This window comes from Gallus gallus, chromosome 3 (genome assembly GCF_016699485.2).
Source record: "Gallus gallus isolate bGalGal1 chromosome 3, bGalGal1.mat.broiler.GRCg7b, whole genome shotgun sequence".
Classification (NCBI taxonomy): Eukaryota; Metazoa; Chordata; class Aves; order Galliformes; family Phasianidae; genus Gallus; species Gallus gallus.
Window position 1 is genome coordinate 63,976,410 of NC_052534.1, and position 22,989 is coordinate 63,999,398.

Here is a 22,989-nt window from a genome sequence, read left to right on the forward strand (position 1 = left end):
AGCTGAGTGATGTAAGAATACGTGCAAACACAGGACTGAAAAAGTTCAGTGATGATTTCAGTAGTTACCATTACTTTGTGAGGTTAAACAGGGACTCCTTAAACAGGTTAAACTCCTGGTAACTCCAGGTAAACAAGTTAAACTCCTTAATCCTGAGAGTCGATATTTCTTCTGTAGTTTAATAGTTCCAAAAGTATTTGATTTAGTTGTACCCTTACCTTTGTCTTGTTATTTCCATCTCTTGACAAAAAATTCAACTTCCTTTTATCTGTAACATGACTTGATACACATCTTGCATCAGTTTGGGTAGGGGTTTTAAAGGAATGCAATTCTCCTTTTTGAAAAAAATCCAATGAAATAATGGGGGTGGTGCAAGTGTGTGTAGGGACACATTTTAGATTATCAAAATGCAGATAAAGGGTTAAAATGATCTGAATGATAGTTAATCTTCCAAGTTGTTACCAGAGAGCTATGCATAATTTATGCTCTTATTTAAGAAGTGAACCTCAGAAAAGCACATAAAATGCATGACAGTTCTCAAAGCTGAGTAAAGTTAGATTACAGCTTCATAGGAGAATGAGATGACTACAAGTGTTCTTTGGATTAAATATTTATCGTCCAACAGTTTTCAAGAGCCTAAACACATTACCAATCTTCATAAAGGTGTTCTGTGTTAGACCTCTGCATGTTTGTGTTGACTTTCCAAGTAAATTCTATGTGCACCACTGTCTCTTTCCACATTCTCACAGCTGTGAATCACATTTTCTGACACCCCAGCTGTTTCTTTGCACTCTAAAGAGAACTTGAGTGTCCAGATGTGTTTGTCCAATTCCATCTAAATGCCATGTGTCTAAAATTTACACTTAAATATGTGAAGCAGTGTCATATTGATTCCCAGTACCTATGAGAAAAATAAAAACATCAGGAAATAAGGTGTTCTCTCATTCCCGGAGAGAGACTCCTTCTATATCTCGGAACAGTTTTTAGGTAACAGTTATTTTACTCCAAGTGCTTTGCAGGGTATTCTTTGACATAGGGGCATCATAATCTCATAATGACCACGAGTTAATGAACACTTCAAACAAGAATGGAAGAAGAAGTCATGGTGTGGGGTATGGGTCACAAGTGCAATCAACAGCTGTGTTTTTCAAATCGTTACATTGTACTCATGCTTGTGCATGGCCTACTGACAATTTGTCCTCAGCTGCTTTGTTTACACTTTTCATCTTTTTTGTCTTTTTTTTTTTCTCAGGAAGGAAATCTTCTTTAGAAGGATGATGTTAATTGGTTCTTTGAGCAAAATTCCAGAAATAAATTTAAAGTGAATTATAAAATTTTCTAAGTATGTGCAAAAGTTTCTCTAACAATGGAATTTGTGCAAAAATCAGTAATTGTTGCATCGAAATTTTAAGTAGAACTTTTTTACAGTCCGCCATTCCCATCATAGTCTGAAGTGAAGATCCAGACCTAAAGCTTCCCTTCATAGAGCTTTTCTTATAACACTGAACCTGTATTTTGCCTGGTAATATATCTACAGTTGACATAGTCCACAAATGAAGGTAGTATTTTCTGTATACTGACCAGCTGCCCGGTGGATAGATTGTCATTTCACCTCACCCTCAAACTGTCCCAAAGTGGAGCTCTCCTAGGTTCCTATTTCTGATTTTACATAAATTCTCTCCATATTCATAGACACAGAGATATTTTCTACCACACATTTCCATCTATAGCTAATGAAATCAGAAACCAGCTTCATTCACTTTCACTGATCCTTCAGATTCAGTGACTACCACTCTGGAACAGAGTGCACCATGTTAATGATGTTTACTGTGATATTCTTATGGCAATGACAGACTACTGAGGGCAAGAAATAACCAGGCTACAGCAAGTGTCCAAGCCTCATACAATCTGGATGCAGACCAGAACGTGGAACTCAGTGAAATTGATGGATGATTTCTTGATGCTGCTAAAAGAAGGGACATCGCTTCTCATTTACTTTGACCTCTTTTCACACAGATGGTGATCATGAGAGATTCCTGAAGAAAATGGCAAGGCTGCATAAAGAATTTATCAAAATGTTTTAGTATTTGAGCATGTATAAATCTAATAAAGTGATAGGAAATGTCATATGTATCAGCTGAATAAATATAATTTCCACCTTTAAACATATTTAACATCTACAGGCATATCCTAGAAATGCTGTAATCATCACAGACTTAGTATGGAAACTACACAGCTGTCATCATGCCTATCTTTACCAGTAAGATCAGTAAGACAAGCAGTAAGATGGAGCCAAATGTTGGTCAGGAACAGTGAATGAAGACTAGTTGTGCCTGAGTGAAGAACAGCGCACCTACACAAGGCAGAGAGTGCAATGAGGGAATCAAAATAAGCCAACAATTAAAATACGTTTGAGGAGTTACATCCTCATATATTTTCATAAGAAGAGTTCAGTATAACTAGCATCAAAGTGATTTTGAAAAGACCTAACTGCCAGTTTCTGTTTCAGTTTTTTTTTTTTTTCACAATAGACTGATTAAAAATTAATTAGTGAAGAATAATTCATAAACTATTTTCTAACATCCAAATTCTTGGTTTTAAATACTGAAAATTCTCAGACTTGGGCACTCTTAAGGGCAGGGAAGAAGAAAGGAAAGAAAGCACAAGAGAATGGATTTTGATTTTAAAATTTTTGAGGAAGTGGAATGAACAAAATTTACAAATTTGCTAAAGTTTCTGTGAAAAATTTCTTGAGCCTCTGATAATCTTTGTGACCCTCTGGACCCTCTCCAACAGCCCCACATCTTTCCTGTAGTGGGAGCCCCAGACCTGGACACATTACTCCACATGGGGCCCTGCGAGAGAAGAGCAGAGAGGGACTATCACCTCCCTGTCCCTGCTGGCCACCCCTCTTCTGATGAAGCCCAGGATACCATTGGCCTTCCAAGCTGCAAGAGCATGCTGCTGGCTCATGCTTAGTTTTTCATCTAACAGAACTCCCAGGTCCTTCTCTGCAGGGCTACTCTCAAGATGTTCTCTATTCAAGGAGCATCCTCTCCTTTGATTGCCATGTTGCTTTTTTTCAAAATGATGTTGAGAACAAAGAAAAGAAAAGCACATCTTTTCACAGTTAATTCACCATTGAGCCCCGTATTGAGCCCTTGCTAGCAATGTATTATCCTTGCATCCACATAGAAATCATCCTACTGTTGTGGGATTGAAGTTCATCACCTGCAGGGAGTGAGTGAAAAGGTGGGTCAGGGCTGTTGCTCAGTAATTCTGTATATAATCCAGTGTATAGGAACAAGTAGCTCAGCATTCAAACCTTCAAGTGATTTCTAGCAGAGACCAGTGAGCCCTTTGCCTTTAGAACAAGGCAAAATCAGAGAAGAAATTTTCAAAGTCAGAGATCCTGTTCAAAGGCCATTAAAAAAATAGCTTGAACTCTTCTTTGAATTGACTCTATTTTTTTATTCTTAGTTTGCTCATCAGAAGTAACCTACAGATGAAATTGAGTTCTTTGCAAAAACAAATGAATGAAAATACAGACACCCTAAACCATGGTCATGAAATTCTTATGAAAATTGCTTTAAGCAAAAGTTGTTTCTTTTTGTTGTTGTTGTTGTTTTTATAAGAATCTGCCTCCCTACGTGTTTGTTTATTTGTTTGTTTGTTTTCCAAAATTCAACATTGAAACATGGTTGAATGATTTTGTTTATCTGTGTGAAAACCAAAATATCAGCCAGAGATTGCCTGGGAGAGGTACACAAAAATGGTTAGTAATTAAAAATAATTCTCTTTTTGACAACTCATTCATAAGTAGTGCTATCAAAATGTTAATAAAATGGTTGCAGAGGGATTAAGGAAGTACAAGACATTGTCCTCACTGAAAATATTAAAAAAGAATCACTTATATTTAATTCCAAATCACTATTATAATTAGCAGAATAAGATGCCCCAAATTAAATAGGAATGAATAACAGATGTAACAAGATATACTTATTTTAAAAAATGTTATATGATAGCAGGTAAATAATAGACAAAGAAGTGATAGCACCAGAGTCAGATAGTGTAGAATGTATGTCCATGCATGTGACAGTTTTGCATAAGGCTCTCATGCAAAACTATCTAAGCAAAGCCTGTGGGGAAGTGAAGCTTAATAAATGCTTTAGTAGCTGTCAGTTTAAAGAACAGTCTAAAGGTTAATTTAAAGAAAAAAGTAGAATGTGTATTGATATGACAACTGAAGATAGTGTATTACAGTGCTTTACCTTTATTTAAAATAGCTCTTTTAAATATACTGAAGAAAGCCAAACTTATATAAGGGAAAGAACAGTGTTTTGCAGTACTTTATACAGAATAAATACTGCCTTTTTTTGTCATGAAAGGTGTGAAAAAATTCAAGTGAAAATTAAACCAGTCATTGGTGGTAATGACAGAAAATAATGGACTATAGCATGTTTCAGAATATGTAATAACAATCGTGCATTATCTTTCTCTTCTTTCCAAATACAAAACAATGAGGAGGGAAAAAATGCCATACACATAAAAGGCAGTGTGAAGTAAATAATTAATTTTTAACATAACCATTTAGAAAGTGAAAATTAATAGAAGATATTTGTTCTTCTTTTTTATTTATACTGCCTATTAAATAGGAAATAAAGTGAAGCCATTCCTTCCGAGTATATACTGTGACATCTTAAGCTTTCTCAGGCCATAATCTCTGTGAGTCACCCTCCTTCTGTAGCCCCAAAATACCCAGTTAATCAATGCAGACCGCACTCAAATGGCTATGAAGGAAGAAGTCCTGGTATCAGGAAAATGTTACAGCTGCAATGTGCATTGAATGTGAGCTGTTCTTCCTGTGAGATCAACAGATCTGATTTTCCCTTAATGTGTTGTTAGCAAAAAGTGGAACTCCTTCCCTGCAGAAAGGAATGCCAAAGACTTATTAGCTTTAGCTTTTTGTACAGTCCCTGAGCCCTGCTGTTACTCGATATCTCTTACCATCATGCAGCCAGATGGTTGTCCTGTGAAAATGCTGACAGTGCCAATGGAGTCAAATGTAAACAACAATCCTTAAAATTCAAGTGATCAATGTACTCCTTCACTTCAAGTCTTCTCTTATGACAATTTCTGTTCCAGCTGAAAATTCCTATATTATTTTCAGAGACAAAGTGGGGAAATGACATGTCAGTATGAACTTGTTAGGAATCTTTGGTTCATAAACTGAAAATGGCCCAGTCCTATTTCAGCCAGAACATTTCATACTATCAGTCAGGCGCTTAGGGGATCCCTGGCCCAACCCTCCTGCATCAGGCTCCATGCTGAGGCCAGGCGGGGCTGCTCAGGGCTGTCCCATCTGGAGCTGAATCCCCTACTCCAAGGATGAAGCTGCCATCTCAATGAGGAAAGGCCTCCTCCACATGTCTGGTACAAAACTCAGTTTCAGTGCAGTGAGGAACCTGGTTCCCCCTCCATGTTCACCTCCTCCAGCTGGGCCCTCAGTTTCTTCTTGCAAGCCCACTGCTCCAGCCCCAGCTAACTGAGAGCCCCAGTGAAGTTGTGCCTGTTACCCACATCTATGAAATTACTATTCTGGTGGTCCATCTAAATCTCAAACACTTGTGCCACAGGAACATTTCAACAGCACAGATCTCCTGTGAAATGAAGAAATAATCTTGTTCCTTCTCTTCTGTGCTTGAATAAAAGCAGAATAATTTTAATCTTAAGTATGTTTATTATTTTGACTAATTTTAAAGCAATCTTATAGTATCTGTACATTTTAAGGAATGTAATATTTATTTTGATATTTAAGATGAGAGCTTTGCAACCTAAATGTGCTTTGATCCAGAAACTGTTCTTTTCCTCTATTACACATAATTGCATATTACTTTAATATCATGGCACATTTAAATGAGATATTCTTTTCAGCAAACTAATATGGAGATTAAGGCATGTAAATAATATTCTCCCAAAGAAAAAACACCATACAAACCAATGTAGTTACATTGAGGAAAATGCTACCCAGGTAGCAATCTGCAAATTTAATTAGGGTTCGAAAAGTCTGCAAAATACTGGAAAATATAAAGTTATTTCTGTTTAGTTTTCTTTATGTGATTTTAGTGATAACTGCCAGCATTTCATGTGACAACGAATGTCCCAAGAACAGCAAAATACTTCTCTATACCTTTCATGGCAGGGGAATTCACTGTTGAATTTCAAGCTGAGGGACAGACAAGCCAGCCTTACTTGACCAAGATCCAGGTTCCCTGTCTACAAGCTCCCAGCTTTTCTTGTCCAGGAAAGAAAAGCACTTCACATTTTGGTCCAATTCTGAGTTAAATTCAGACAGAAGGTCTTGCAGGATCAAAGATCTGCAGTGATTACAGATGATTCTTTTGGTCTGTTGGCTGAATTGCAATAATGGAGGAGAGATCTGCAGATATTTTGCAAATAATAGGCAGGAACCATATTTCTTTGTGTGTGAGTGAGCTACACTTGTACTGAGATGCATTGCCTACTTTGGTAAAATTTTGAGCAACTTTAATTTGGACATAGACGTAAGTGTAGGATATTTTTCTTCATTATCATACTGTATTTTCTGTACAATCTCTAAAAAAAATTCTTTGACTAAACCACTATTTTTTTATACAGAATATAACAGATAATTGAGAAAGTCAGGATGTAAAACTCAAATAACTTCCATGTTTTTAAGTTGAACTGCATTCTCTCACCTTTTTTGATTAATGTGCAATATAAAAATGACCAATAAACAACTTATTACAGTATAAATCTACTCCAACAGTATTTATACATTTTGGCAATGACAGTTTTGATTGTCTTTTAGAATTGGACCTTTTAGAATTGGACCAGGGTATTTGCACTGACATCTCTGCTGCCTAATCAATTTTAGCTTCTTTCTTTCTTTCTTTCTTTCTTTCTTTCTTTCTTTCTTTCTTTCTTTCTTTCTTTCTTTCTTTCTTTCTTTCTTTCTTTCTTTCTTTCTTTCTTTCTTTCTTTCTTTCTTTCTTTCTTTCTTTCTTTCTTTCTTTCTTTCCTTCTTTCTTTCTTTCTTTCCTTCTTTCTTTCTTTCTTTCTTTCTTTCTTTCTTTCTTTCTTTCTTTCTTTCTTTCTTTCTTTCTTTCTTTCTTTCTTTCTTTCTTTCTTTCTTTCTTTCTTTCTTTCTTTCTTTCTTTCTTTCTTTCTTTTTTAACCTATGCACACCAGAGAGCTATACCAGAAAATATTATGACATTTGCAATAATGCTTTCAAGAGAAAGAAATTCCTATGGGACAGGTATTCAATGCGCTGTGAATATTGGGAAGAAAAACTTGTATGTATGCTACTGAAGGTGAAGTTCTTGTTGGGCAATATATATTTCTCCTGTATTTGAATTAAATGATACAGCAGACTTATTTCATTTATCAGTGGAACACTGTAAAATTATGTGCTCGTAAGATTCTGGAAACTGTCTAAGGAGGGAGAAAAAAAAAAAAAAGGTATGATAAATTCATAAACGTTTCTCCATCATTGCTGAAACTCTAATTTTCTTGCTTATTGCTTGAGTTGATAAAACAAATAAAAGAAATCTTGGAGAGATTTCTTTAATATGCAAAATGAATTTCAATGTTCTCTCCTGCTGGTATTTTTATGGAAAACTTGACTAGTTGCTACACATGGAACAGAAAAATCTGCATTTAGATGGAAATATTATGAAATGCATGATATGGTACAAAGTAAGTCTTTTAATGGAGATAGCAAAGCTTTGCATTGTATGGTTGAGTGGAAAGACAGCATGCACATAGATTTTTATGTCCAGCTGCCCTGATTTGCCCAAGAGATCTCATTTCATTTGAATTTGAACTCAATATTAAAATAAATAAATAAAATAAAATAAAAGACCCACTAAAATTCACGAAGGAAAAAGAAAATAGTTAATGCTTTTACCAAGTAAAATATTAGGACCTGTATGAGAAACCACAGTAAACAATAATGCTTTGTATTTGCATGGCAATTTTTTCAAAGGATCTCTAAGTGTTTCACAATCAAGAATTAATTAAACATTTCAGTAATGTCTCTGCAATATAGATAAAGTAGTGGAACCATGATTAAAATTATACCCATAGGTTTTAACAACTGTTTTAAAGTCAATGCAGTATCTGTTTCAGTTTGGATATGCCCTTAGAGATACATTTTTCTGCATTTTTTTTTTTTTTTTTTTTTTTTTTGTTAATATAGCAGCAGAAAAAAAAAAGAAAAGATCTTTGGGAAAGCTCCTGATTTATCACTATGAGTCATAATAATAATCAACTGCAAATTAAATTTAATATATATAGTATATGTTACGTGTTATAAAGTTAAATTTATTTATTGTTGATAAGAGTTAATGAAACATTTATCTTATGTTAAAATACTGGCAATTTTATTCAAAATTTTGTATTGACTAGAACTAACAGAAAGTGCTTCTTATCAAAGCTTCTATCATCTCTGAAGAACTAGTATTTTTATGTTCTCAAACTGCATCTCTGTTGTGACAATATGAAACCAAAATTGTAATTTATGTAAATGAATGGAGATCCTTGACCTTGTTGTGATTTCTGCACAGAATAATACCTGGTTTAAGGAAGTTAACAGGACAGGAAAATGAAACAAATTGGGGGGGGGGGGGGGGGGGGGGGGGGAGTGGGTGGGAAGCATAGGACTTCTTGGGTAGCATTTTTTATTTTACATATGTATTTGCACAAATTTTAATTGAGTGATTTTAGAAAATGTCAGTAGTACTGGGCTCTTACAATGAAAAAATTTTGTAGCCCACGTTGTCACCCCGTTTGTGATGCCAAGACTGCTTTTACAGTAGGACTTGCTCCTGACAGTACTCTCACACCCATAGGTAGCATGATGATGCTGGTAGTAGTGACGATGATGGATTACACCACCACTAACCTGGAAATCTTTTCTTTAAAATTCTTTTCTGACACAAGGAGAAAAAAAAAATATATAGGAAAAGAACAGAAAAACAAACAAATGGAAAACAACAACAACCCACACTAGAACGATAGTTATGGAATATACTTCTTTGTTTACTGAATATTTTAACGCTTTTAAAGCAACTTTTACATCTTATTTGAGTCTCTCCGATTTCTCTGTGTATTACATGTGTTAGGGCACTGATTTATTTATTTTTAATAAATTCCTTAAAACAAAGGAAAAGCTTAAATACATCCTTCTTAAGCAACAACATGTCACCCTCATTCGAAGTTTTGAGTTAAAATACAATGAAAATAGTGAGTAGAAGGACTAGCAATATGCATTAACAATACCGGAATTTACGCATCTGGAACTTCTGGATGGGGAGGAATGAAATCCCTTCATATTTACAGAGAAGTGGAAATACTTGATACTATCTGTTTTCCCATAGCCCTGCTTCTAGTATTATTGATGCTTAACCCATGAATGCCCTTGAATACATTTGCCAGATTTCTGCTTCATGTCACTCTGCTGCTGACTGCAAAAGAGATATATTTTTTTTCCCACAACTTTTATTGAAATTACAAAGAGTGACCTTAGGATGTTTCTGTATTTCCTAGTGTTCTTTCTGCAACTTTTAAAATAATGGGGACACACTAAGTGGTGTGGCCTTAGGCATACTGAGGGGGGGGTCTATGTCTCCGGGGGTTAATGGATGACTGTTTTTAGTTGAGTAATCAAATATAATACTGTATTGCAGAATTCCTGTAAAGGCACATAGAGGCAGGCTAATGGCTATTACTCTAATATGCTTTCAACCTTGAAGACGCTTTAAAGACATTGCTTGTCATTTTCATGTTACATTGTTACAGTCTAAGAAATACATTTCACTTTCCTTCCATAGTGTTCTGTGAGATAGAGAATTATTGTGGCTTTTCTTTTTTTCTGATTCAAAAACAACAACAACAACAACAAAAACTGCCCTAATCAAATCTGCAAATGCCAAGCTACTGCCAATAGAAGTTCAATAAAGAGCTTTGCTAACTAAAATATAACCTCAAAGATCACACTGAAATGCTATGGAAGCCAATGCAAAAACATTTTTTTTTTTAAATATATTTTGCTATATTTACCACAGGCTGTCAAATAAATTAATCTTTGTGTTTTCAGTTGGATCCTGTCCAGAAAGTTTAGCCGGGTTCCTCAGACCCAGGTTGGAATTAAGCTGGAAAACATTGTGGTGGATTAAAAAAAAACAACCATGTATTCATATTTAGATATATATATAGTAAAATATTGGCTGCATAGTAGAAATGCTCTGATTTTTAATAAAGGCTTATTAACAGCACCCTCTCTATAGCAAGACACCAGAATTCTTGAATTCATCAAGCAATACTTTGCCAAACATACCTGACCAGATTTCTATCTGTTCTTCTCACCATAAATTATTAAAGCATGTTAGTGCAGGATTAACTAAGCACCTATACACATCATTTGAGATGGGAAAGAGAGTTCTGCGTTCCAGAGTGATATGATACAGCAATGCATCACATGAGTTGAGGATATGGAGAGGGTAAAGAGAGGACTAAAGCTACACAGCACTTATCCCAGTGAAACTATGTGACAGAAAGTAGGCTCTTCCTGCACTCAGTGTCATGCGTGTATCTATTTCCTGTGCTAAATCAAGTTTGGAAATACTTTGCTCTGTAGCTGTTATCAGTAATATATATATGCCCATATATCCAGAGCAGCTATTTCTCAACTCACTGTAGACAGTAGTTCTCAAAGTTGGAAAATAATCCTCTAGCCTTTATGAATTCAGTGCCAGAAAAATGTTTTTGTTCTTTTAAGAATGAAATGCAACACATAATTTCATAAAGCTACAAACTACAAACACACTCTCTCTTACACACAAAGTGAAATATGAAAGATGTGAGTAATGGAACAGATGGACCAGCTTTAATAACATAGGCTCATTCAGCAGAGCAATCTGCCTTGTTATTAACATCATAGAAGCTTTATTCCTGCTGTAAATTATCTATTTCAGATCATTAATTTCAAACTTTTGCTGCTTCTCCATGTAATCTATTACCCTGAAAACAGTAGGAATGATTCAAAGTCCATTTTAGTTAAAGGGAACTAAAGGATGATTCTAGTGGATTTGGATCAAGAATCTAAAACAAATAGCTTTGGTTTTGTGATTTGTCCTAGTGATTTATGATGCTTCTGTTTAATGATCAGGAGTTCATTAGCTAAGAATCTTAAGATGTTCAAAGCTGAAAAACATTTTATTCTTTTTCAGGAATTGTACAAGATTTATTTGTTTCCAGAACAATGAGAATTATGATTAGATTTCCATAATCAGATTACTGGAAGTCAATTTGTTGTGGTATCTTTTGTTATTTTTGTGATCTCATATGAAATATTTCTTTTTAATCTTCAGGCTTATTGGTGATGAAGAAAGGCTTCTTGGTAGAATTGCCCAATAAGAAGCTCTATTAAACTCAATCACTAAGCCTATTTCATTATATTCCCTATTCCTCAAACATAGAAATTCAATAATAATTGAGACTCAGAAACTCAGCATTCTTTGATGGATTAATGATTGATAATTTTACATGCTAATATTGGCAGCCTAAGATTACAGGCATACATTATTATTATCCATTTTCATGATATATCATAATAAACCTAAGCAAAGCCTTCTTTTCTTCTGTTTAATAAGCCGTAAGGTATTGATCAGGACTTACAGTCAACCCATTTCCATGACTGATGCATTTCTTTTAAATAACATACATTTCTCCTGCAGTCAACGCTGGGAGGGAAAGCTGGAAGGGAAAGTTGACATTTCATAAATCCATCATGCAAATTCTTGTATTGAATGAATATGTCATTAACTGCAGGCAAGAAAAAGGGAAATAATGTGTATTTCTGGAATAAAGTGTAGCTATTTTTGATACCACAAAGTGAAATTAAAAGTTTTTATCCTATTTCAGCTGGGATGGAATTGTTTTCTTCAGTGTCTGGCATGATGCTTTGGTTTTAGTTCTAGGAGAAAAAAAAATGTTGATAAAGCATCAACACTTATAGCTGTTGCTAAGCTGTGTTGTACAGAGCAAAGGCCATTCACAGTAAAAGGTCCAAGGAGCTGGGAGTGAACAAAAATAGGAAAGCTGACTTAAGCTGGCCAAAGGGATGTTCCATACTACATAACATCAAGCGAAGGAATTTTGAAGGGAGTGCAAGGGTGTCTCACTCCCTTCTGTTGCTTGAGGGGCTAGCTGGGTATTGTTCTGGGGGTGATGAGTAATTACTTGTGTATTACATGTTCCACACATTTTCATATATATTTGTCATAATCATTATCCTTTTATTTTCTCTATCTTAGTGAACAGTTTTATTTCAGTCTACCTTATATTTTTCTTATTCTCTCCCCCATTCCACAAGGAAGGGCAGGAGTGAGCAAATAACTATGTGGTGCTCAGCAACTTGCTGAGTTAAACCACAACAGTTTCTTATAAGGTTTTTTGTTGTTGTTGTTGTTGTTGTTGTTGTTGTTTAAATAGTGAAATAATACCAACATCCAAAACTTTTAAGCCAACTTACTCAGTATAAGGGAGTGTATGGAAAAGTATAGTAGATTTAAACAGGATTTTGGTCACATTTTCACAGCTTTTTAAAATATCTAGCAAAATATTTAGTCAATGTAGTAAGGAAGAACCTCTACAAATTCAATATGTTACCCATAAATATTTCAGGAAATTTAAATTTTTAGTTCAAACACGAATATTACAGGCCAGTATCCTCTTCTAAACTATTTTAAATCACTTCTGAGGCTAAACAAACTTGATTTCACTTGGTTATTGTCTTGATCAAAGAAAGGTAGTTCAAATAATTTCACAAATATTCATTTCAAGATAATTATAATCTAGACCTGAAAAATCTGAAGATCTCTCTGTGTACAACTTCAGGATAATAAAACTTAGCTTTCATCTTATGAATCAACAAGTACAATTTCCATTGAATATTCTGAGGCACTACATCAACATATATACATGAAAACAAATGTGTTGATCATATAGTAAGAGAAAAAAAAAATTACTGCAGTAAGCAGTATCCCAGTTTGGACAAAAATGGGAAAATCTAACTGGTTTTATTAATGTCCTAGAATCTGTTTAGGAAGTGTAGGAAAGATTTTCTAGAAAGAGTGTCCAAACCTATATTTAAAACTAATTTTTACCAAAGCCTAAGATCTGAAATGATCATTCAATACAGAGTACGTCAGTATGTGAAAATATCATCATATATGTCATAATACAACACATAATCACAGATCTATCATGGTATCCATTTATTGCATATTACATTTCTATCAGCTTTTCCATAAGTCATCTGAAGTTTTGGAAATTTTTAAGTTCCTTTTTTAAAAAGGATAAAAACAATGTATTGTTCATTAACAAAGAAAACAGTAAATATGTTGGTTGATGAAAAACTCAACATGAGCCAGCAATGTGCCCTTGCAGTTGAGAAGGCCAACTGTATCCTGGGCTGTATCAAGAGGAGCGTGACCAGAAGGTCAAAGGAGGTGGTTCTGTCCCTCTGCTCTTCTCTTCTGAGACTCCACCAGGAGTACTGTGTCCAGTTTAGGGGCTCCCAGCACAAGAGGGACGTGGAGTTGTTGGAGCAGGTCCAGAGGAGGGTCACAAAGATGACCAAAGGGCTGGAGCAGCTCCTCTATGAGGACAGGCTGAAAGAGCTGGGGCTCTTCAGCCTGGAGAATAGAAGGCTCTGAGGAGACCTTACAGTGGCCTTCCACTACTTGAATGTAGCCTACAGACAAGCTGGGAAGGTACTTTTTGTAAGGATGTGTAGCAGCAGGACAAGGAGAAATGGCTTTAAACTGGAAGAGGGTAGATTTAGACCAGATACTAGGCAGAAATTCTTTACCATGAGGGTGGTGAGACACTGGAACAGGCTGCCCAATAAGGTTGTGGATGCCCCCTCCCTGGAGGCATTCAAAGCCAGGCTGGATGGGGCTTTCAGCAACCTGGTCTAGTGGGAGCTGTCCCTGCCTACAGCAGGAGGGTTGGAATTAAACGGTCTTGGAGTTCTCTTCCAACCCAAGCCATTCTATGATTTTTGAAGTGTAAAATAGAGTTGCATTTGTTGGAAGAGTAAAACTCCACAATAACATACTATCTAATCATAGTCAAAGATGACTTGCTGTATTTCCATCAGTCATTCTCTTTCACAGAGAAATTCTGCTGCTATAATGGTGAGAAATCCATACATATTCCAGTCACATTTAATTAGTTACCCTGCAATATTTTCAGGTAATTTAAATGCATATTTTTTCTTACAAGAAAGCAAACCTCTACAAGAGTTCTTCACTTTAGTTGAATGAATGTGATAGAAGAGTTTGAGTTTCACTCCTTTAGCAAAGTAAAGATAAAACCAATGTAATTTGGCATATAATTAAGTACTTCACTAATTCACTACCTCAGCTGTTAAAAAATGTGAATTTGAAAACGGCAAATACATCAGTTACCTGTGCAAGCTGTGTTTTTCAGCACAAATCTAATTTAAATCCAATTTGTATCCAGATGTAATCAAACAAATCTAATTTTTCCCACTTCATTTATGTTGAAATTTTTCTCAATCCACTCTGTGAATTGAAAATTAAGATTTAGAGTCTTGCTTGCTTGTTTGTTTTTAGCTTTGCTTTTCTACTTATTTTAAAAGAGCTTTTTTTTGGTAGTGTACTACTTTTCAGATCTACATTGATCTTTCCCATTCTTGACTTCATCCAGTAAACAAATACTCAAGATAGGTAAATACCCTTTTTTCATTGGATCTTTTCATCACCATTCTATCCTAGAACCAGATTATCTTTACTGAAATTGTTATCCTATTAACAGAATAATGCATATATGAAAATATGAATAAATATATTATGTATACATACAAAAGTTTATATATACATATGTATTTATATGCTTATATATATATACACACACATACTCACATATATATCGTAGATCTCTTAATATACACCAACACTTGAAGGAGAAAGATGGAGAAAAAAAGTAAAGTATGCCAGCAGCTCCCACAGTGTCTCTAACAGTATTCAGCTACAGAAAAAGTTATATTGTTGTGTAGCCAAATTCATGGCACTTAAACAAGAATGTTAGGCTATCGTCTTCTAAAGGAGTACACAGTTTTTAATCTGTTACTCCATACTCTCTGTCTGGTTCTGACTTGAGTCTTATTTATATAGTTGCTACAATTAGTGTATGTACTATCAATTTTACAAACTTTTTATAAACTCTTGAACAGTGCCAGGGATCGTGACCTCACCACCTCCCTGGGCAGACACAACTGCTGTTTCTTTTTCTGTTAGTTTCAGAAACAGGTTTTTATGTAGAATAATTCAAATATTTTGTGAACAGATATTTGTAATATGCTAATCCAAAAAGAAACATTCACTGAAAGCACCAAGAGTAATGACATTTCAAAATGTAAGGTAGAAAGGAAAATATTTCCTATTATTCTATTTGAAAGCCTTTTTTTGTTTTGTTTTGCTTTTTTTTTTTTTTAGCTCAATTTCTGTGGTCGATAATTTTTATTTAAAATATGAAGAGGATATATAGATATAATTTGATTTCAAGCCTTAAGATTCTCTGCTTTTATCCAAAGTAAAGCATTTAGGATATTTACAGACTGAAACTGCACTGTAAAAATGCAGTAATAATATCCCTTTTTTTCCCCAATTACTCAATTTGTGTTTGATATTGAATAATTAAAATCTGTTCCAAGCAGAAAAAGCCTTTATGATGAATGTCAGTGGTAACACTGAAAGACATTTTTTGCTCAGGATAATTTTTACTTTATTGATGAGATGGATAAACAAAGATATATTTTGCACTAATTCAGCTACTAATTTTTAAAAATATCTTTCTTTGCATTTCTTAGGCAGTACTTTTCCAGTGTATTAAAAATGGCTAGACTGTTAAGTTTTACATTGAGCCCAGGTCTTCAGAATTCAAGTTTTTCCCTTAAAAGCTAGTGATTTTGCAATGAATTTTTTTCCTCCCCTAGGCTTCTCAGAAGTTAATTTTAACTTGGATCATTTTGCCATACATGTAATATTGGCCATATAAACTTTACAGAATCATCAGGGTATAAATATATAATTAATTATCTCATTATCTGCAAGGATTTATTCCTGATAAAGTGAAATTTAACTCTTCTATTAGAGAAGTGGAGTGTTTGCATAACTTGTAAATGGATACATAAGCCAAAGTTTCAGAACATCTCTTGGTTTTCTCTGCCTGTTTCCTACTAGGTCACTTCTTTCAGAGTATAGGTAACACATTTGATTTTAGTTCTCATTTTATTTTTTGTTTCTACTGTCTTTACATCTCTTTATTCCTGTGGAAAAGTCTCTGTATTTTTTTTTTATAATCTGTTGTATATGAAACCTTTGAGGAAAATTCTAATTTTTGCACTAGTTTTTGAAAATACTTTTATAACTACTGTCAGTGTTTTCATGTGTTATATAGCTCAACATTGCAATGAACTTGGAAAAATGAAAACCATGTTATTCATGAAGCAATCATTGAAAACAGAGCATTTCAGCCATGAAACATATCCAAATTGAACGATTCTATAAAAAAAATTCTAGAAGAAATAGTTCGATGAAAAAACAGAAATTATAATTTCCTTTCACAATACAAGTTTACCTTCTGGTTGTGAAAAGATGTCAATGATTTCAGGTTGTTTCTGTGCACCAGACTGCCATTTCCCAAAGTTAAATCTTGGAGATTATCACTGGTAAGATCTTGTGCACTGAAAAATGTATCAGGTTTCTGAAATGAAATGTTCATAGTACTAATATATGTATAGCATGTTATGAAAACCACAGATGTAGTGTGCCAAGCACTACTCAAATACACACAGATAGCCTTTGATAATAGAAGCTTGCATTCTAAATAATCCATGACAGCAAATATTTTTCTTTTCACTTGTCCTTCACAATTATTGACAATTTAGTGAATTAAGTAGAAATTTATGGTATTTGAGAATACAATTGCACTAGTTAACAGTCACCAGAAAGAAGCTGCCATTATTCCTTAGAGAAAGCCAATCATGGATGCGATTACAAAGAAGCTGTGAGAACTGGCTTAATAGAAAGAGGAAAAAAAAGGAAAAAAAATCAGCATGAGAAAAAATGTGACAAATTAGTTTTCTTGTGTTTTAGCAAAAAATGAAACTGGGAAAGTCAAAATTCACTCATTCACTCTATTTTTTTTGTATTGGCTTTACAAAAGAAAAGATTATCATCTTGTCCTTTCCAAAGAAATGTCAACAAAGGTCATCAAGGTTGGATAGCTTATTAAGATTGAGTTGACTCTGGCCAGTGTGGGGTCAGACAAATTAAGTCTTCTTCAGTGGTAAGAGGATTTAAAAGGAAAACAAAATTGTACTAATATTTGAAGTGAATGGCCATCTAACAAAGGCAAAGGCATTTAATGCCTTTTTTGTCTCAGTATCTATTAGTGATGACAGATCTTGGGCTGCCCAATCCTCAAAGTTGAGAAGCAGTGACTTTTCATCTGTGGTCAGCAGAATTGTAAGGGAACAGTTGTTCATAGTTGTTCACAGCTCAATGTTCATAAATACATGGGGCCTGTTGGGATTCACCCCAGAGTGTTGAAGGAATCTGATGATGTTTTAGCTGAATCTCTATCCATGATTTCCAAATGTTGTTTGACTGTGGAGATCCCTGCTGACCAAAAGGTAGCTAGTGTTATTTATGTACATCTACAAAAAGGGCATGAGGACTCAGGAAACTACAGAACTGTTAGTCTAAGCTCAGACCCTGGAAATTATTATAATCAAGTCATAGAATCATAGAATGGCCTGGGTTGAAAAAGACCACAATGATCATCGAGTTTCAACCCCACTGCCATGGGCAGGGTCACCAACCACTAGACCAGCCTGCCCAGAGCCACATCCAGCCTTAAATGCCTCCAGGGATGGGGCATCCACAATCAACTTGGGCAATCTGTTCCAGTGCGTCACAACCCTCTGAGTGTGAAAAACTTCCTCCTAATATCCAACCTAAACCTCCCCTTTCTCAGTTTAAAACCATACCCCTTGTCCTATCACTATCCACCCTCATAAACAGCTGTTCCCCCTCCTGTTTATACGCTCCCTTCAAGTACTGGAAGGCCACAATGAGGTCTCCCCAGAGCCTTCTCTTCTGCAAGCTAAACAAGCCCAGTTCCCTCAATCTTTCTTCATAGGAGAAAGTATTCAGAAGTCTCCCAGCAGTATTAAAAATGTCTCCCGGTTTCCAGAGTGCTTAAGGATTGGTGCTATTTTTTCTTTTTCCCTTGTATCAACAGTTATCTTTGTTGGTTTTTTTCATAAGCAAAGAGAGATCCAAGAAGATATTCATTTTTTAGGTGACATATTAAACCACCACATTTTTTTGCCTTCTATTTAGTAAATAATTCTTCACTGAATTAATAAGCTTCCTAAAATTGAACAACAGCATGCACAAAATGTGTATTTCATTTACTTGTTCCTGTATTAAGCTCAGGGTCACAAATGAGATACCTATTCCATGGAAACCTCTATTATATCTTGCTTCCTTTGCTATGAGGTAAAACAGACAAAAAAACAGATCCACCAAACAAAAATTCCCGGTGTTTGATCAGAGGCTCCAAAATATGCTTGGGTAAGAATAGTATTTCTTCTGGATCATATAAATGTTGAAGACATATATTTTGTTAATCAAATATATATCATCACAGCTAGGCATCTGGCATGGGATACTCCACACATATGTAATTACTCCACTTTTCACATCACACTTCTTCATTTTTACAACCTACACTTCCAAGTAAAACTCCTTAGATTTAGCCAGGCATCATGCTGCTATCTGTGGGGATTTTAAACAGCTAGTAACACAGTCAGCAACTTCTGGAAAATAACCCCTTTTATTTTTTTCCTAACTAAGCGGTCTATTAGCTTCAGTGGCATTTCAAAGCACAGTGTTAATTCTACTTAGTACCTTAATCATTTTCTTCTGTCCGTCATTTTGAATATTATTTATATTTCTTGACATTGACATTGTTTACTGTTATTATTGCACTCTTTTATTTGTGGATTTAGTTTGCTGTTGCAAAGAGCTCTGAAAAGTGGATTTAATTATTGTAAATGCACTCTTCTGTTCCCCAGCTGTATTCAAGAATTCACTGTTTTTTGTGAGAAATAGCCTGTATTATGTAGTTCCTCACCCCGCAAAAAGGAGACGTATCTATTTAAAAAGCTTTTAGTCCTCAGTACTACAGATCCAATAACCTTAAAAATAATTTTCATTTTGTTTTCATTTGTTAGCCAGTATGCCCAGCTTCCAGGCTGCTGTTTGTGTAGATATTACCAGCACAAGTAACGTTTCTACCTTTTCCTATTAATATGGCTTTTTCATCATGAGTTGAACTCTTTTGTGGTTTTTTTTTTTTTTTTTTTTTTGCCAAGTCCATTCCTGGTATGTTCATTCCTGCTCATAAAGTAGACTCTGTTTTTCATATATCATTCTTTTTCTTATCACTCAGCTTAAAACAATTTTTTTTCCCATGCATCACTGCACCCCATTTATAACCATTTCTCATTTCAGTCTCCCCCATATAATTTCTGTTTCAGTTCTGAAAGAAAACCAGACCATGACATCTGCTCTTCAGAGTTCTTAAAACCCTCAGCCTTCACTTTGTCACAGTCTTTCATGGCACTACACAAACACGCAGTAAGCAGATGATTTTGCAAGACAAATGACTGAATATGAAAGGTCAGAAAGAGCTTTTAAGAGCTTTCTGAGCAAATGTGAAGACAATGATGACAGTTACTTAAAAAATATCTACAGGCATTTCTATGGTGCTCAGTAGTATAGCATGCACACCACAAGAACTGATTAATCTATTCTCATGGCAACCATACAACTGAACCAAACTTAGACACTCCACTTTTAAGTAGGCATTTGAGTCCAAGATAAACTGACTGAAGTCAATTTCTTCTTAGAAATCTGCTGCCTTTGAGTGGTCAGTATGAAATGCATCCCTGAATTTTAGAAGAACAGAATGTGTAGCATCCCATTGTGTTTGGCTGCTGTGTGCGATCCACAGCTGGATACTGGCAAATGCCAAAGCAAACACATTCAGTGGATCATTCACAGATCAGCAATACATCCAGAATGACCACTTGATTCATCATTTTTGCCAGTGTGGTTTTGCCTCTATTACCAGGGGAAGAGTAACAGTGAACCAGAAATCAGTTCAATATCTTACCCTTACAAACACTGTATTTCTTTTGTCATTTTAGCAGCTTAGGTTGTGTTTGCAGCCTACAGAGAATAAACACAAGAGATGAATCCTGAATTTGAGTGTGTCTTCTCTTGTATGCTTTAGCAGACAGACTTATCTACCCTTTTCTGTCCTTTCAGATGAGGGCATAGATGTTATTATGAAACAGCAATGGCCCTAGTGCAGCAATGAATAGCACTTGCCTAGGTTTATATTGAATGATCTAATTGAAATCAAGGGCAATATTCATTTGTTTTATGTGTTTAATCAGCTAGTTGAAGTGAAGCCTACATTAATGAATGTGACCTGATATTCACTAGGAGTTTGTACGCTGAATATATAATGCCAAGCACAGATTTGCAGGGAAAATCTTGAAGGTTTTTTCTTCTGTGCTAGTCCTGACCCTCCTGCCATGGTGCTGGCATCACACAAGTTGCTTGTCACAACCCTTCAGCTTCTGGCTTCACAGAGAAGCTCTGGTGCTGCACTGAGAGTCAAAATGGTGCCAGTACTGTGTCAGGAGAGTGGGTCGAAGCAGCCTCAAAGCCAAGGGGCTATGGGTACTATGCCTCTGCCAGATGCAAGCTAATTCCTCACAGAAAATGTAGCCTCACTGCAGCTGGTGTAATGAGGTAAAGTCTGTTCTCCAGAGGATGAAGAAGAAATAGGGTACAGTACCTGCAGTGGAGTTCTAGTGACTATTTATAACATGTCTGTATCCAACCTTCCTATTACAACATTCGTTCCTACAGAACTTCTAGTGGAAGGTAGGAATGTTCTGCATTTTAAATCCCTGTTCTTAACCACCGTGAAAAACCTGACTTCGAAAATGTCTGTAATGTTTCTTAATCCAGTAGCAGGAGTCAATATGCTTAAGTCAGTTTTGCTGATAGAAGAAACTTAAACTTTGAAAATGGTGGCCTTGCTAATAGATTTTGACAACTTACTGGAGTAGGAAAAGCAATGTATCACTTAAAGTACTATCAACAGAACTGGCATGTTTTTTCCCTTGTAATCTACCTCCGTTATTAATCATGAAAAGTCTTTGAAACATATTTTCATGCTCACATGGTACAGATATCACAGAATCACAGAACAGGGGTTGGAAGGTACCTCCAAAGATCAAGTCCAACCCCTTTGCCAAAGCAGGCTCCCTACATCGGATTGCACAGGTAGGCATCCAGACAGGTCTTGAATATCACCAGAAAAGGAGACTTCACACGTCTCTGGGCAGCCCATTCCAACGCTCCATCACCCTCACCACAAAGAAAATATGTTTAAAAACATCTGTTTTGGGAGAAACCTAAAGAAAAGGTTTCTGTTGTTGTTTTGGTTTTTTTCAAACTTAGACACATTATCATTAAAATGAATTATATATTTCTATGTTAAATAATATTTTCACAACACATTTTTAAACTTTGACTTTACTTATTTCCTCTGGGAAGTTTTGAAAATAAATCCAAGTACTCAATGCAGTCTTTGACAAAACTGGTACAGGTTGCCCAGAGAGGTGTGGAAGTCTCATCCCTGGAGACATTCAAGGCCGGGCTGGGCTAGGCTCTGAGCAACCTGATCTAGCTGTAGGTGTCCCTGTTCATTGCAGGGGAATTGGACTAGATAACCTTTAAAGGTTCCTTCTAACTCTAAGGATTCTAAACAAATACTTCCTATTTGTTTTCTCCTCTCCTGTGTTTCTGAAGTACAGATATTAAAGAGAAAAAAACACCTCTTCAATCCTTAGGGAAGCATCATTATTTTAACTACACTGCTTCCTTGTTCAGTCCCTATCTGACCATTATGTAAAAAGAATGTCAGCAACATACAGTTTCTTCCCTATAGGTACATATTTAGGAAATTACCTGAATTCCTGTCAAGGCTGAGAGTCTTTGTAAAACAGTTTCTTTTGCATCTTTAAACTCAATGAACATAACATTCCTGGACAAAAATTGACAGAGAGATCAACTAAATCCCTAAAGCTGTGTCCTACTGCAGAGCTCCATGGAGGCTGAAGATGTTCTGAACAGTTGTGCTGTCTTCTGTAAGAGTTCCAAATAATCAGCCCCCTTTTATGGCTATAGCACATTGTGCAGAAAATCCTTTGTGAACAATAGAAACTAATTACAGTACATTTATTATGTGAGGAACTGTGGGGGAAAAAAAAACTGAAAAAAATGTTTAGAAAGGTTCTACAAACCTTTGCAAGTGTTTGCTGCAAAAACTGTTTAGTACATTAAAATAAACATAATCATTATGTTTAAAAATATATAACATACGTAATAATTACACTAACAGAAAAGAACTACGTAACTTTCCCTCCTTCATTCACAACAGCATCTTGGATGGCAGTAGCTTTGAATTGGATGAAAAGAAGACAGACTAAAAATACTGGGGACCAGTACTTTCTGGAGAAAAGAGATTTCTTAGGTACAGAGATTTGGTTTGGCAGCATACTTTTTTCTTTCAATTCATAAATGCAATTCTTAATGCAAAATCCCTCTGCCTCACTAGTCACGGAACTGGGCCGAACCAGCCCATAAACTGTTGTAGTGAAGAAGGAAAAAAGCTCAACAAGAATCAATTTCTTGCACGGGAAGAACAAAACAAAATAACTTGTGCCCATGAGAGAGCCTTCTTATTTGCCATTTATGCTTT